Source organism: Melospiza melodia, chromosome 13 (assembly GCF_035770615.1).
Source record: "Melospiza melodia melodia isolate bMelMel2 chromosome 13, bMelMel2.pri, whole genome shotgun sequence".
Taxonomy (NCBI): Eukaryota; Metazoa; Chordata; class Aves; order Passeriformes; family Passerellidae; genus Melospiza; species Melospiza melodia.
In genome coordinates, this window is record NC_086206.1 from 21,283,512 (window position 1) to 21,299,128 (window position 15,617).

At 54.5% G+C, this 15,617-nt stretch overlaps 1 long non-coding RNA gene across 1 annotated transcript in view; it reads left to right on the forward strand.

Moving 5' to 3' along the window:
- Nucleotides 1–15,617, forward strand: part of LOC134424079 (uncharacterized) — a 157,375-nt gene that overhangs the window by 140,515 nt on the left and 1,243 nt on the right. Inside the window, exon 6 of the long non-coding RNA XR_010029332.1 lies at nt 12,424–12,492. This is a non-coding gene — a long non-coding RNA (uncharacterized LOC134424079). The remainder of the gene's footprint in view (nt 1–12,423; nt 12,493–15,617) is intronic.

Genomic DNA, 15,617 nt, shown 5'->3' on the forward strand with positions numbered 1-15,617 from the left:
GGAGAGGAGGGGTTGGTGCCTTCACGATCCAAGCAAGGAGAAGCCTGTGGGACCCAGCTGGATCCATCTGTGCATGTCCAGAGAAGCTGGGAAATCCCATGGGATGGGGAGGGTGACAGCCAGTGGGGACCTGAGCATGGCATGGCCCCAGTGCCACCCCAGGGCCATCCCTGCTCTGGATCCTGGATGTGGCAGGAGCTGGAGGCTCTGCTGGGCTCCTTTGGGGCTGCACACCCCCTCCTCCCCAGGTGGGGGAAGAGAACCCATGCAGAGATATTTCTAGAAATCGTTGCCCCAAAGAATGAAGAATTCCCCTATAATTTGCCAGTATTTTGTTGCCCGAGCTTTGTCTCCAGTTTGACAGCAGTTTCCAAGATCCTGTGCTCCATGGATGATTTGCTCATCGCAGCTCCAACGCAGGCAGAGATAGAGCAAACCCGTGCTAGTGTTATTACTGAAATCCAAAATGTTGGACTTGACATTTCTGCAGCAAAAATCCAGTAAGTTCCACCCTAGAAGTGTCTAAGATGGAAGATGACCGAGAAAACAAAAACACCACAAAAGATACAGCTCCAAGTGTCAGCGACCTGCAAGACTTACAACAACTTTTGGGAGAAATCCAATAGGTCAAAGCTGTTTTGCTCCAAGGACACCCCCAGGAGCAGCCGGGTGACATGTCCCCATTGTCCCCTGGCCCAGGGGATGGGGCAGGGGCTGCTCTGGGGGCCGGGGGGGCTCTGCTGTCCCCGAGCTGTGGGAGAGGCTCCGGAGCAGGAACTCCCCCTCTGCAGCTCCAGCTGTGTCAATAGAGCAGCAGCAACAAAGGGGCTCTTTCTGTGCCTCTGTTTGTGCAGGGGGACAGGGACAGTGGCACTGGGACAGCGGCTGCTGGGGACAGCCCCGTGCAGGGAGAGCCGGGGCTGACCAGGAAGGAGATGGGAGTGGGGAGCAACGAGGGAATCCTGCTTGTGTCATTAGAGACATTGTCATTTGCTTATTAATTATGTCCAGTTATTACAGATGATGGGAGGTTTACACATATAAATGGGGGAATCCTATTTCTATCATAGCCATAGTCATTTTCTTATTCATTATATCCAGTTTTTGCATATTATGGGAGGTTTATATATATATAAATGAGGGAATCCCATTTGTATCGTTATAGCCATTGTTATTTTCTTATTAATTATATCCAGTTTTTACAGATTATGGAAGATTTACAAATACAAACGAGGAAATCCTGTTTGTATCATTAGAGCCATTGTCATTTTCTTATTAATTACGTCCAGTTATTGCATATTATGGGAGGCTTACATATACAAATGGGGGAATCCAGCTTGTATCATTAGAGCCATTGTCATTTTCTTATTAATTACGTCCAGTTATTGCATATTATGGGAGGTTTGCAAATATAAATGAGGGAATACTGCTTGTACCATTAGAGCCATTATTTTTTTCTTATTAATTATATCCACTTTTTGCATATTATGGGAGGCATATATATATTATATATATATATTTTATATATATATATATATATATATATATATATATATATATATATATGACAGAATCCTATTTGTATCATTATAGCCATTGTCATTTTCTTATTAATTATATCCAGCTTTTACAGATTATGGGAGATTTATATATATATATATGGGAGAGTTAAGTCACAACATCCCTGTCCTCTCCCTCCTGTGATTCCATTCTATTTATTTATATATTTATATATTTATATGTATATAAATGTGGGTTTCCTTTTGGGGCTTTGTTGAGAGCAGAAGATCACTGAAGCAAGGGAAGAGCTGTCTCTGGAGCCAGGATTTTTCCCAAATAACGTCCAGGACCTGGGGTGTCTGCACACCCCTGGCTCTGCTGGCACATCCCTCCCTCTGTGCCTCTCCCCCATTCTCTCCATCCCCACCTCCAAGGACCCTCCCTGACAGGAGCATGTGGCACATCCCAGGACAAAGGGGACACTGGTGGACACCATGGGGACAATGCCAGGCTCTGACCGCTGCTCTCCCACCCGGTGATCCTGCAGGAACTTCTGGAGAGCTCTGCAGGGCTCAGAAGCTCTCCCTCACCAGAGCATCTCCAGGAATGCTCTGCAGGCTCTGGAGCAGCAGCTGATCCTGGAAACCTCTGTGCCCTCCCTGTGCCCTCCCAGGAGCAGGGCCAGCGCAGGTGCAGCAGCCCTGGGGGTTCCTGTGCTGTGCTTCCTCCTCCTCTGAGCCCCAGGAATCCTCTGCAGCCCCGGTGTCAGCTGTGAAAACAAGAGCAGCCCCTCCCTGCACGGCCCCTCCGGCACAGCTCCGCTCTGGGCTGGGCAGCTGAGGGGTCCCGGCACTGGGAGCACTGGGAAGCTCAGCTTGAATCACTGGAGGATGCCCAGCCTTGTGCCACTGGGAGCACTGGGAAGCTCAGCTGTGGCCACTGGAGGATGCCCAGCCTCTCTGCCAGCTCCCAGATATCAGATTCTGGGATTGAAGTGATGAAATGGGAGAGGTGAGTCGCTGGATCCACGCGTTGTAAAGGGAGAGGTTCCCACCAAAGTCCTGGTGGGAGCACGGAGCTTCTCCCGTTTTTCTCCCCAAATCTGTTCCAGCATTTTAAACCAAACATTTCAGGATCTCATCCCTGCTCTTGGCACTGCTGCCATCCTGCTGGAGATCCCAGATTCTGCCTGTGTTTGTCACCAGCCAGGCTCCCAGCACAGGGAATGTGCTCCAGGTCTGCTTCTCCCTTCTGCTGGTGGATGAATCCATCGAAGTTTCCTGCAGAGCTGCTGGGAATCTCGGGAAGCTTTGCTCCATCTTGAAGCCAAGGATGTGGCAGGAGGCTGTGCCCAAGCCAGCGTGCACCTGCCTGTGTCGGACTGGGAGCAACTGGGATTCTGCCCCTTGGATCCCCATTTTCTCCATGGATTTGGTGGTGGCACCGTCCTGACATCCCTGCTGTGACACCAGCCTGCTGGATGTGACATCCACCCCTTTTCTCTTTCCCACAGGATGCCCGAGGCTCTGAGGATGAGTCTGCAGTGAGGGGATGAAGCAGAGCCATTCCCATTCCTGCCTGGCCTTGGGAAGCAGTGGAGTTATGGGAGCATCCATGGAGATATAAATCAGCAGCTCTCCATGGCTGCTGCTGATTCCCACACACAGATCCATGGAAATCTCAGAGCTGACAGAGACAATCACTCCTGGCTGCTCCAGGGGCCTCTCCAGCAGGAGCAGGGGACTCCCAGGGAGAGGGGAATGTTTGTTCCTCAAAAAACCCTCCTTGCATGGAGCAGGGCTGGATTTTGGCGGCTCCTTCCCCAGCTGGATGCTCTGGATGCTCTGTCCCTGACCCAAGGGTCACCTTTGGGGACAAACCTGCTGTCCCCTGAGCTCTGAGGATGCCATGGAGCTGCAATTCCCAGGATTCCACCACTCCTTGGAGCCGGGCAGAGGAAAACAAAGCCCTGCAATTAAAGAGCTTCTTAATTGCAGCGCTACACGCGGCTCTTCCGCTGCTTTCTAAGTTTGGGGCCGTAATTACAGCGGCAGGGAAAGGCAGCAGCTGCAGCCCTGTGAGCCAAGCCCTGCCTTCCAGGGATTCTTGGATTTGACCGTCTGGATCCTGGGCTGCAGCCTGGCATGGGATGAAAGGGAAAAGCAACCCCAGGCTCTGCTGGGCAGAGCCCTCGCAGCCCCTGCAGCCCCCACCGGGCTCCTGGGGCAGCGTTTGTTCCTCTTCTGCCTCTTTTTCCTCTTTTTAATGGGTTTTTTTGCAAAGCAGCTTTAAAAAAAACACAACCCAGGGAGGTCCTGTCCTGGTGGATGCTTGCAAGGCTCAGTTTGGAAGCAGCGGCCAGGAAGATTAAAGGGTGCCTGGGGAGCAGGGCTGGGTGTCAGGATGCTGCATGGGCTGAGAGGGAGTTGTCCTCCTGCCGTCTGTCCCTGTCCCCGGCTCAGCTGGTTTTGGGGAGAACCCACTCTGGTGAATCCATTTCCCTCTGCCTTGTAGGGTTGGTTAATTTGGGATCATCCTGCAGCTCCCCAAGCAGCTCTGGTTGCACTTTTGTGCCCAGAGGAGATGGGAAGTGTGGGCACAGCCGTGGCAGGCACACACCCACACCCAGAATGAATGTTTCCCCTGTTTGTTCACCCCGTGGCTTTGAGGAGTCCCGGGATGAAGGCCACTTTCTGTGGCAACAGGAGGATGTCTTGGGAGCAGGGGAGGGAAGCTGAATCCAGGCTGTGTTTTGGGTCCCGGATCCCGAACGTTTTCCATCACACAGGCAGGTTTGTGTGGGATCACCTGGGCAGGAAGCAGCGGGGAAAAGTGATACCCTTTCCCCAACACCCCCTTCCCCAAAATCCAGCAGCAGCCCGGGGTTTAATGGAAGAAGCAGCCACTTCACAGCAGCTCCTGCTCCATGTGGGAAAATTATTACTTGCAACATTTGGCTGGAAAAGAGAGGAAAAGGAGCAGCACAGATGAGAGATGCACAAAGTTATTCCTCATCCCCATGCTGGGATGAAGATCCCACATGACTTTTCCTTGAAAAAAAATCTCTTTTAGAGACTTTAAATCTCCAGAGCTTTAAATCTCCAGGTGAAGGAAAAAAAATGTTCAAAATGTTCTTGGTCTGTGAATTCACTGGGAAAATATGTGGGGTTTGGTGGCATTGCTGAAGGGCTGAGGGAAAGGAATCCTTTCCGGTGTCCATGGGATTAGGTATTGTCTGGGATTCTTTCTGTGGGCAGGAAAAATGTTCCTGGGATGAGAGTGGCCCTTCAGACAGGGAGTGCTGTCCTGACCCTCTTCCCTCTCCTCCCTGCCTTGGGGAGCTGGAGAGAAACCATTAATGAGTTGTTTTCACCTTTTTTTTTTTTTACTCATGTTTATTGTTTTTAATTGTCGCTGTTGAGAGGAATTCCGTTTTCCAGCCAGGACATAAAAATATCCCTTTTTCTCCAGACTCCCAGAGGATTAGGCTGTTTCATTCCTCCTTCAGTGGCTGAAGATGAGGAAAGGGATGAGTCACATGGATCCCACCCCAGGCTGGGGGAAATTCCCAAATTCCCTAATTTCTGTGCTTCCCAGCACCTTTTCCCACTCAGCATCCCTCAGCGCTGGGATTCAGCTCTGGGAGCTTTGGGAAGAGCAGCAGCATCCTTTCCTCAGACTTCTGAGGCAACACTTTAAAATCTCCCCGTTCTGCCTGAAAACCACATCCCAAAGCAGGAGAGAAATTCCCAATCCTTGCTTTGCATCCCTAAAAAAGGATGTTGTACCTGGAGCAGCACAGCAGCAACAGGTTTGGACTCCAAGCTTCTCCAGCTCAGTCAGCACCAGCAAAAGGAAAATATTGACAGGATGCCATTCTTCAACCCTCGGCCCATTTTTATTTTTGCCTGATGAAAGAAAAACCCAGCAGCGTGAGGAAGGGGATTTTGTCGCTTGGAGTGTCTCTGGAGAAAACATTCCTGGGAGCAAACAGAGCCTGGATTTGTCTGGGCCATGAATATTGGCATTATTCGTGCAGGGATGGGGCCTGGGGAAGAAGGAAAGCAGGAAAAGCAGCAGGAGGAGCAGCACAGAGGGGTTTCTCCAGCTCGGGAAGGCTCGTGCCGTGGTGCAGCACAGGGATGTGTCCCACATCTGCCACCCAGCAGCTGGAGCAGCAGGAAGGGCTGCAAATCCCCGGGCGGGATGGTTCTCATTCCTGGCCCTTTGAAGTTCCAGGCATGTGCCAGGCTCGTGCTCAGCACCTGCGAGCAAACCTGACCTGGCTGAGGGGATGGAGAGGGGCTGGGAACACCAAGGGGAAACTGATGGAACACCGAGGGGAAACCAATGGGAAACTGCTGGAACACTGAGGGGAAAGCAGTGGGAAACTGATGGAACACTGATGGGAGACTGAGGGGAAACCAATGGGAAAGCAATGGAACACCGAGGGGAAACTGATGGAGTGCCAAGGGGAAAATGATGGGAAACCGATGGAACACCCATGGAACACTGATGGGAAACCGATGGGAGCAGCAATGGAACACCAAGGGAAAACTGAGGGGAAACCAATGGGACACTGATGTGAAACTGAGGGGAAATCGATGAGAAACCAAGGAACACTGATGGGAAACCAACGGGAAAGCAATGGAAGACCCATGGAACATTGAGGGGAAACTGATGCAACACCAAGGGGAAAGTGATGGGAAAACCGATGGAACACTGAGGGGAAACCCATGGGAAAGCAATGGAAGACCCATGGAACACTGAGGGGAAACTGATGGAACACTGACGGGAAAACGATGGAACACTGAGGGGAAACCGATGGGAAAACCAATGGAACACCGAGGGAAAACCAATGGGAAAGTGGTGGAACACCAAGGGGAAACGGATAGGAAACCATTGGAACACCGATGGGAAACTGATGGAACACTGAGGAGAAACCGATGGGAAAATCAAGGGGAAACTGATGGGAAAGTGACGGAACACCAAGGGGAAACTGAGGAAACCAAGGGAACACTGATGGAACACCGACAGGAAACACACCAGGATTGAGCGCAGCTCTCCCCACCCAACCCCAGCAGGCTGTGCGAGTCCATCCCGCTTTTCCACAGCTTTGGCCCGGCTGGGTGAGGCTGGCAGTGCCCAGAGCCGGGCTGGCAGTGCCCGGGCTGGGGCTGCTCCTGGATCCCGCCCGGCTGCCGCGGCGTGCTTGAAGCTGTCCATGAATGTGTCTCTGTTCCCCAGACTTTTTATAGCTCCGGGCGTTTTTCTTGGCCGCGGGCGCCGCTGCTCCCGTGGAGAACAGAGAGCATCGCTCAGCGCCGGCCAGCGGGGCTGCGGGGGCTGAGCAGCACAGGTTTTTTGGGACTCTGCTTCCCAAATTTCAGTTTTTCCCCCCCGTGGCTCTGCCCTGGCAGTGGTTTGGTTTGCAGCTCAGATCTGGGAGTGTGTTAGTTTGATTATCCATCCCTTTCTTAAACTTTTCCCTGCATGGCACATCCCTGTTGCCTTCCAGGAGCTGTGGATTCCGGGGAAACTCAGTGCAAGGTGATGGCAAACTTGGCTTCAGGCAGCAGCTGCAGCTGGAGGAAGCCAAACCAGGTCATTCTCCATCAAAATCCCAACAGCTCCTCTCCCCTCTCCATGACTGCAGCTCCTCCTTGGATGTGGTACCCACAGGAGCATCCCAGCCCCATGGCTGGGAGAGGGAGCCTGAAGGAAAGGCAGCCCTACAATGCCAAGCTGCCCTCCCTGCTCTGTGGGATGTGATTCCCTTCCCTCAGAACCCTCTGCATCCCTTTAGGTGTGGGGCCAGCCCTGGGAATGGGCTCAGGAGAGGTGGCAGCTGGAGCATGAGCACCCTGTCACCCCCAGAGGGACACAGGCAGCACCCAGGGGCCACCCCAGCCACGTCCCCCACAGGGATCCCCCAAATCTCCCCATTCCCAGTGCCAGCACGGGGCATCCTCCAAATCTGGGTTCAGCTCAATTTCTCCTTTGCTTCCCTTCCCAGAGCCAGGGGAGCAGTGGGGCTTTGCAGGGACAGGCTGGGGTTAAACCTGGGGTTAGGGCCAGCTTGGGGTTAAACCTGGCTTTAAACCAGCCCAGCAGGGCGCTGGGCCGGGGGCGTTTCCCAGCACAGCCCCGTGTGGAGCTGCTCCCCCATCCCTGTGCTCCGCTGAAATCGGATCCGGCCCCCACCAAGCCGGGGTTTGTCCTGCAGCATTTTCAGAATGTTTCACATTCGGGAGACACCCGAGGAATGTCTGCTGGGGAGGACAAACAGCCTGCGAGAGGACAGAGCCCCTTCTCCAGGGCTGGCCCTGCTCGGGTCCTGCTGCAGAAGGCGTTTGTTCCATGGAAAGAGAAACTGTGGCTTCTTCCAGCGCCTTCCCAGCGGGATTCACATCCCCAGAGCATCTCCCGAATGCACAGCCAAGCATTTTTTGGGAGAAGAAGAAGCAGCATCCCTGGCTCTCTCCATCCCCTTCCTCCTCCTCCTCCTCGCTGAACCCCTCGCCCAAAGTTGGCACCGCTCGGGCTGCTCCTTTCAGACACCTTTGCTTCCCTCTGCAGGAAAACTCCATCAATTACAAGTTGGCCTCTCAGAATCCCGTTATCCCAAAAAACTGGACCCCAGCAGGGGTGGAAGTGCTGCCGGGGAAAACCGAGTTCATGTCTGCACAACATGGCCTGCCACAGCCACCGGCTACTTTTATCTCCATCTCTTGACTATTATACTTAATCAGGAAAGGGGAGATATTATATTTTTTTATTTGAAATCCACTTTTCTTTTATAGAGAGCAAATTAGAATCACTTTTAATTGAAAAAAAAAAAAAGGAAAAAAAGAAAAGCTGATAATATTCTGCACCAAATTTTGGGCAGGGAATAATTAACAGTGCAATAAATCCCCAAAGGAAATGCTCATTAATCTTGTCTTTCCGAAGCAAATTTCAGAGGAGAGCTGATTGAAAACATTGCTAATAATTATAGGAAAGTTGACAGCTTAAAAGCCCCCAAATCTGGCAGCAGTCTCCTCCTATCAGATCCTGTGGGAACTGGTTCAGGCTGGACAGGAGCATCCTGACATTCTGGGACAGGGTTAGGATATGGATAGATAGAGGGGATCTGGGTCTGCAGGGATGGGCTCTGGCTGTGGCTCATCCCGGGGTGACAGGGTCATCCAAACCAGCTGGGTGGGTGGGATCAGGGCATCTGTGCTGGGGCTGCTGGTCCATGCTGTTATGGTCCTTGTGCCACCTATGGATCATGTTCTTCCCATTGTTCTTGTGCTTCCCATGGTCCTTGTGTCATCCATGGTCCTTGGATCTTGTGCTTCCCATGGTTCTTGTGCTTCCCATGGTCCTTGTGTCATCCTTGGTCCTTGTTCTTTCCATGGTCCTTGTGACACATCTGGATCTTGTTCTTCCTGTGATCTTTGTGCCATCCATGGTCCTTGGATCTTGTGCTTCCCATGGTTCTTCTGCTTCCCTTGGTCCTTGTGTCATCCTTGGTCCTTGTGCCATCCATGGTCCTTGGATCTTGTGCTTCCCATGGTCCTTGTGTCATCCTTGGTCCTTGTGCCATCCACGGTACTTGTGCCACCTACGGATCATGTTCTTCCCATTGTTCTTGTTCTTCCCGTGGTCCTTGTGCTTTTCATGGTCCTTGTGTCATCCTTGCTGCTTGTTCTTTCTCTGGTCCTTGTGACGGGTGTGGGTCTTGTTCTTTCCATGGTTCTTGTGCCACCTGTGGTCCTTGTGCCATCCATGATCCTTGTGCCACCAAGCATCCTTCTGCTTCCCATGGTCCTTGTTCTTCCTGTGGTCCTTATGGCATCCGTGGTCCTTGTGCCACCTATGGATCGTGTCTTCTCATTGTTTGTGTGCTTCCCATGGTCCTTCTGCTTCCCATTCTTGTGTCATCTTTGGTCCTTGTGACACATCTGGATCTTGTTCTTCTCGTGATCTTTGTGCCATCCATGGTCCTTGGCTCTTGTGCTTCCCATGGTCCTTGTGCCATCCCATGGTCCTTGTGCTATTCCTGGTCCTAATTCTCCTTCATGGATCTTGTGCATTTGGATCTTGTTCTTCCCGTGGTCCTTGTGCCACTTATGGATCACGTTCTTCCCATTGTTTGTGTGCTTCCCATGGTCCTAATGTCATCCTTGGTCCTTGTTCTTCCCATGGTCTTTGTGACACGTATGGATCTTATTCTTCCTGTGTTCCTTGTGCCACCCATGGCCCATCCAAGCCCCAGGTGAGATCCTGCCTCTCCATCAGCCCAATCCCAGCTGGATTCCCTGGATTCCTTCATCCGGAGCAGTTTGGGAAGGAGCACCAGGATTTCCCTGCCCTGGCTCTCTGATCCCTCTGTGCCTGCCAGGGCTCTGCAGGGATTTTGTCACAGCCAGGACCTGGGTGTCACCTGCAGGGAAGTGCCTCCCTCCAGGGGCTCGCAGCATCCACAGGAATTTCAGTTCTGCACCCTCAAATTCTGAGGGATGTGCTCATCCAGCCCTTGTCTTCCACCATCCCAGGCTGCTCCAAGCCCTGTGCAGCCTGGCCTTGGGCACTGCCAGGGACCCAGGGGCAGCCCCAGCTTCCCTGGGAATTCCATCCCAACCCCTCCCCATCCTCCCAGCCAAGAATTCCTCTCCAATATCCCATCCAAACCTCTCTTTTTCAGCGTAAACCCATTCCCCATCCTGCCCCTCCATGCTCTGCGAAACTCTTCCATCACCCACCCCAGTCTCTGAGGAGTTAATTTGCATTTTTTGGATATTTTTGCCAGGGTTCCACCTGCTCCAGGCAGGTTCTGCCATCTCAGGGACCCCAGGGTCCCCTCCCAGCTGCTCTTTGTCACCCAGAGCCATCATTTCCACGAGGCAGCTGCTCTGCCCCTGGCTGCCCCTTTTATCTGGGCTCTGTTAAATGATCTCAAATATGTGATATGATAAAGACAAACAAACACCCGCTCAATTTAGTCCACCCTAATGCCAGACTCTACTTTTACCCAAGTAATTAAGATTAATGCAGTTGATAATTTAGGAAGTATTCTTAAATGTACCCTTCTGGCAGCATCTCACGTGTAATTTTACCTTCGAAGATTTATCGGAGCACTTAGGTAACAGATAGGTCCTCAGCAAACAGGAGCATTTAGGAGGAAAATGAAAGATTAATATTCCTTAAATAAATGGCAGAAGAAGTCAGGCTTTATTCCAGCCCCACAAAGATGCTGCTGTGAGCCCCAGGGAGATGAAACCCAGCTCCCCTCGGGCTCGGGGGGTCTCAGATGTCCCGTGCCTCTGGATTTTTAGGGATGCAGATGCTCTGAAGGGCATGGAAACCCAGCGGGGGTTTATTTAGGGGGCACATCCCAGCCTGGCACATCCCAGCTGCTTTTCCTGCTCTGTGGTGGGTGCGGAGAGGCAGAGCTGAGCCCTGGGAGAGCCTCCCCTGTCCCTGTGTGCAGCCATCCCATTTCCTTCGGGATTTCCTTCGGGATGGGGCTGGCACCCAGCTCCCGGAGCAGGGCATTGCCAGCCCACCCTGACCACCCATGCTGGGGCTGGGATGCTCCAGCTGGGGCTGAGCCCTGCCTGGTGTCACCTCCTGTCCCCCATCCCAGGCGTGCAGCCTCCTCGGGAAGGGCCTCGGGGCTGGGAGGGAGCCTGGGCATGGAGCCCAGACAGAGCCTTGTGACAGCAGCTGGTGACACCCCTGCATGCTGTGGGGTGTCCTGAGAGCTGCCAGGCTCAGCTGCTCCTCCTCCTTTTCCTCCTGCTCCGTGATGGTGCGTGACAAGTGAGGAAGGATTAGGGCTCTTTGCAAAATCTGCATCCCCAGAGCAAGTCTGGAAATTCGCTGCTCACATCCAGCAAATCAATTTGGGATCATTGTGAGCAGGAAAGAAACTTTCTGAACAACATTCCAACTTCTCTGGGCCAGGAGAATCTGCTGGACATCACTTCTTGCTCCAGCACAACCAGAGCAGGGCCGTGTCCATGTGTCCCTGTGTGCATCCATGTGTCCCTCTGTACCTGTGTGTGTCCCTATGTGCGTCCCTGTCCCTGTGTCCCTCTGTGTGTCTTCATCCCCAGAATCTTTCCCAGCCTCTCTCCCAAGGTCCTTTTCAAGCTCTCAGCACTAAGATTTGTCTCCTTCTCACTGTGGTTTCTCCCCAAGGGATCCCCAGGTTTTCTGTCCCTTTGGAGCAGCCCCATTCCCCAGTCCCAGTTCCCTCCCTGGTGACAAGCAGGGCCCAGGGCTGGCAAGGAAAGTGTCCCATCCCCCTGGATGGGATGCTCCCACGGCTGCCTCGTGTCCTGGCAGGAGGCAGAGCCCTGATCCTGCTTTTATTGCGCCTGGGACATGGGTGTGATGTGTCAGGATGTGATCCATGTTTTCTTCTTCAGCTCCAGGCTGGAGCTGGGGCTGGCAGGGAGGGAACAGCGAGCCCTTAAAATCCCCATCTTTACCCAAATTTGGGGAAAAGCTCCCTCTGGGAGGGCAGGGAGGGTTGGGAAGGGCAGGGGCAGGGTTGGGCACAGCTAGGAGAGGTTGGCACCTCCCTGTGCCCAGAGTGTACCCAGGAATGGAGTTTGGGCTTTGGGCAATTCCCCCTTCCTCCTGCTCCTCCTCCTCCTCCATCGGTTCCTGCCTCTCAGGTTCATGGATAGGATGCACCCAAAGGCATCAGGGATGAGCTGGGATGCAGCAGAGGGGGAAATGGGGATCCCATCTCCTCCATTCCCTCATTCCCACAGCCCCCAGTCAAAGGGATCCATCTGGGGGTGGCCAGGATGGGAATTTTGGGGTGGAATCCCCCCTTTTTGGAGCTGAGCACTGCCCACAAGCAGCAGCACCACAGCCAAGCCAGGCACAGATTCCTGACATATTTTTCTCTTTCCTTTGCAGCCAAGAAATTCACTTTTCATGGGAGGTGCAAGTGAGAGCCGGCAGTAGCTGAGCACGGAGGGTGCCAAGGTAGGCCCAGCTGACAGCACGGGCTCAGGTGCTGCTTTTGGGGGGCAGACTCTCCTGCCCAGCCCAGATGGGCTCTGGGAATGCCCCTGGCTGCAGGGATGGATACTCAGGGACCTTCTCTGGCCCTGCAGCTGCTCAGTGGCAGGAGGGAGGGAGGTTAAAGGGACTGCAGAAGGGGCAGTTCACAGGGCAAGGGATTTGTCCCAGCTCCAGACTGGGTGGGATTGATCCATCTGGGTGGGATTTCAGTCCTTTAGCCAGGGGTTAAAAGCCTCTTTTTGGGGACAGAGTGTGTTCAGAGTCACCCTTGTGCCACATGAAGCCGCTGAGAGCCCACAGAGCCAGGGGGTTCTGTGTGGGATCCCCTCGTGGAATCCCAGAATTGTTTGGGTTGGGAGGGACCTTAAAACTCTTCCACCCCCTGCCATGGCAGGGACACCTTCCACTGTCCCAGGTGCTCCAAACCCCATCCAGCCTGGCCTTGGGCACTGCCAGGGATGCAGGGACTGCTCTGGGCACCTGTGCCAGGGCCTGCCCACCTTCACAGGGAATAATTCCTGCCCAATATCCCACCTAACCCTGCCCTCTGGCAGTGGGAGCCATTCCCTGTGTGCTGTCCCTCCATCCCCTGTCCCCAGTTCCTCTCCTGGAGCCCCTGAGGCCCTGGAATGCTGCCCCCACCCCTCTCCCTCCCACCAGCACAGCCAAGGGCAGCTCCAGCTCCCTGGCAGCTGCCACCCAGTTGGCATCCTGAGATTTTCCAGCCACCCCCTCCCACGCCTGTCCCTGATCCCTGAGCAGAGCTGCCACACTCCTGGCTGTGACAGCAGCAGCTCCACGGAATCAGGGAATATCCTGAGCTGGGAGGCACCCACAGGGATCATCAATCCAACCCCTGGCCCTGCACAGACACCCCAACAACCCCACCTGAGGGCATTGTCCAACCTCTCCTGGAGCTCTGGCAGCCTCAGGGCCGTGCCCATTCCCAGTGCCCAGCACCCTCTGGGGGAAGAACCTTTCCTGACACCCACCCCAAACCTGCCCGGCCCAGCTCCAGCCATTCCCTGGGTGCTGTCCCTGCCACAGGGACCCATCCCAGGCTGGTTTGTTCCCCCTGCAGCCTCTGAGCTCACCTGGACCAAACCCCAGGCGGAGCCCCCCGAGCAGAGCCCCTCACCCCGAGCCCTGCACGTGTCCCAGCCCCAGCAGGGCTGCCCTGGGCACTGTCCAGAGGCAGAGCAGGAACAGTCCCTGCCCGCCTAATCAGCCCGGGCGATAGAGCAGCGATAGATAAGCGGGGGGAGCGTTATCAGGCTGATTTCCAGATGGAGCTGAGTCACCGCCAGGAACCGACTGCCAAGGTCAGGCAGGGGAGAGGCTGAGCCCGGCTCTGCCAGACCCTGTGCCCCCTCTGCCTGCCATGGGAAGGAGCCATTCCCTCTGCTCTGGCGTTTCCTGGTGGGATATTTGGCTTTTTCCTGCTCACACATGGCCATTCTGTCTGGTTCCAGCAGAGCTGGATTTACCCTGGGGAGATCCTTCCCCTGGCAGTGCCCTCCCCACTCTGTGCTCCCTGTAGAGTGTCCCACATGAGCTGCTGGTGGGATCTCACTGTTCTCTCATGGGAAGGAGCCATTCCCTCTGCCCTGGTGTTTCCTTGTGGGATATTTGGCTTTTTCCTGCTCACACACAATCATTCTGCCCTCTGGTTCCAGCAGAGTTTATCCTGGGTTTATCCTTCCCCTGGCAGTGCCCTCCCCATGGTGAGCTCCCTGTAGGGTGCCCTACATGAGCTGCTGGTGGGATCCCACTGTTCTCTCATGTCAAGGAGCCTTTCTCCGTGCTGAGGTTGCTGTTGTCCCCCAGGATTTACGCCCTGCAGGGAACTTGGGAAGCTCGGAGGTGCTGGGGACCCTCAGCTCAGCCCTGCCCCGCGGGCACAGCCAGCTCCGGTGAATCACAACCCGTCTGGCACGTCGGGCTCCCGGCAGGACGGGACCTGCCCTGCCAGGAGAGTGCCAGGCACAGCTCTCTGTGCCAGCCAGGCTGCTGCCACCGCTGCTGGCCGTGTCCCCTGTCCCCGAGGGGCTGCGGGAGGCCCCAGGAGAGGGAGGATGCTCCGAGCCCCCAGCAGGGCACACCAGGGCAGGTGGGGATGGCTCTGCCTGCAGCACAGCCAGCCTGGCAATAACCACAGTGGGTTTTTAAAAGCCAAACTCCCTTTGCCTCTGTTCCATCCCTTTCCACCTCCTCTTCCAGGAGCTGAAATGTCAAAATCCAGGGAGTGCTGCCAGTGGTAACCCATGGAGGAGCCTGGCGCTGGGGGCAGGCTGGGGCTGTAAAAGCCAGAGGGAGCAGTCCCAATTTCCATTTTTTCCAGGGTTTCCCATCCCACGGGGGGTGAACTGTGCTTGTGCCAGATCCGTGACCCTTCGGGGGATGGATGCAGGAGCTGCCTGGGCAGTATCACTTTAAATCAGCACAGCCCAGCCCTCCTTATCGATTGCCCCATCGGAGCCTCGTGAGGCCCTGGATTTCCCTGCTGGGCCACCTCAGAGCCGTGCCCCGTGGCCACAGCCAGCAGGAGGGACCCCCTGGCAGGGACAGGGGACCTCCAAACTCTGGCAGGGAGATTTTGGCCAACAAATCCCTAATTACACCTTGCCCTTATACCTGTGCACCATCTGTGATTTGCATGGAGTAAATCCACACCCATTTCCTGCCCAGGCTCTGCCACTGCCAGCAGGACGTGGGTCCCATCAGCAGTGGGACAGTCTTGCGTGCCACCAGCCCTGCTGTCCCCATCCCCACGCCCGTGCCAGCACAGGGAGCAGGATGTTTGTGTCTCCTGGCGCTCAGCACAGCCCTTGCCATGCAAATCCTGCAGCTTTCCAGCCACACGGCTGAGCCTTTCCCTGGCAAAAACAAAAAAAGGCTCCTTTATGTGGCTGAAAAGCCCGACTGTGATAATGTAGCGAGCGCTGGCCTTGGGTATTTTATCTTGGCAAGGAGCCTTTGCAAATTTAAACAGCAGCTCGCGGGCTCTGGAGCCGTGGCTGGCGCAGGCATAAGTGGGGCATTGTTTTCCCAGCAGAGCCCTTTGTGCCAAAGGGCCGCGTGTGAGC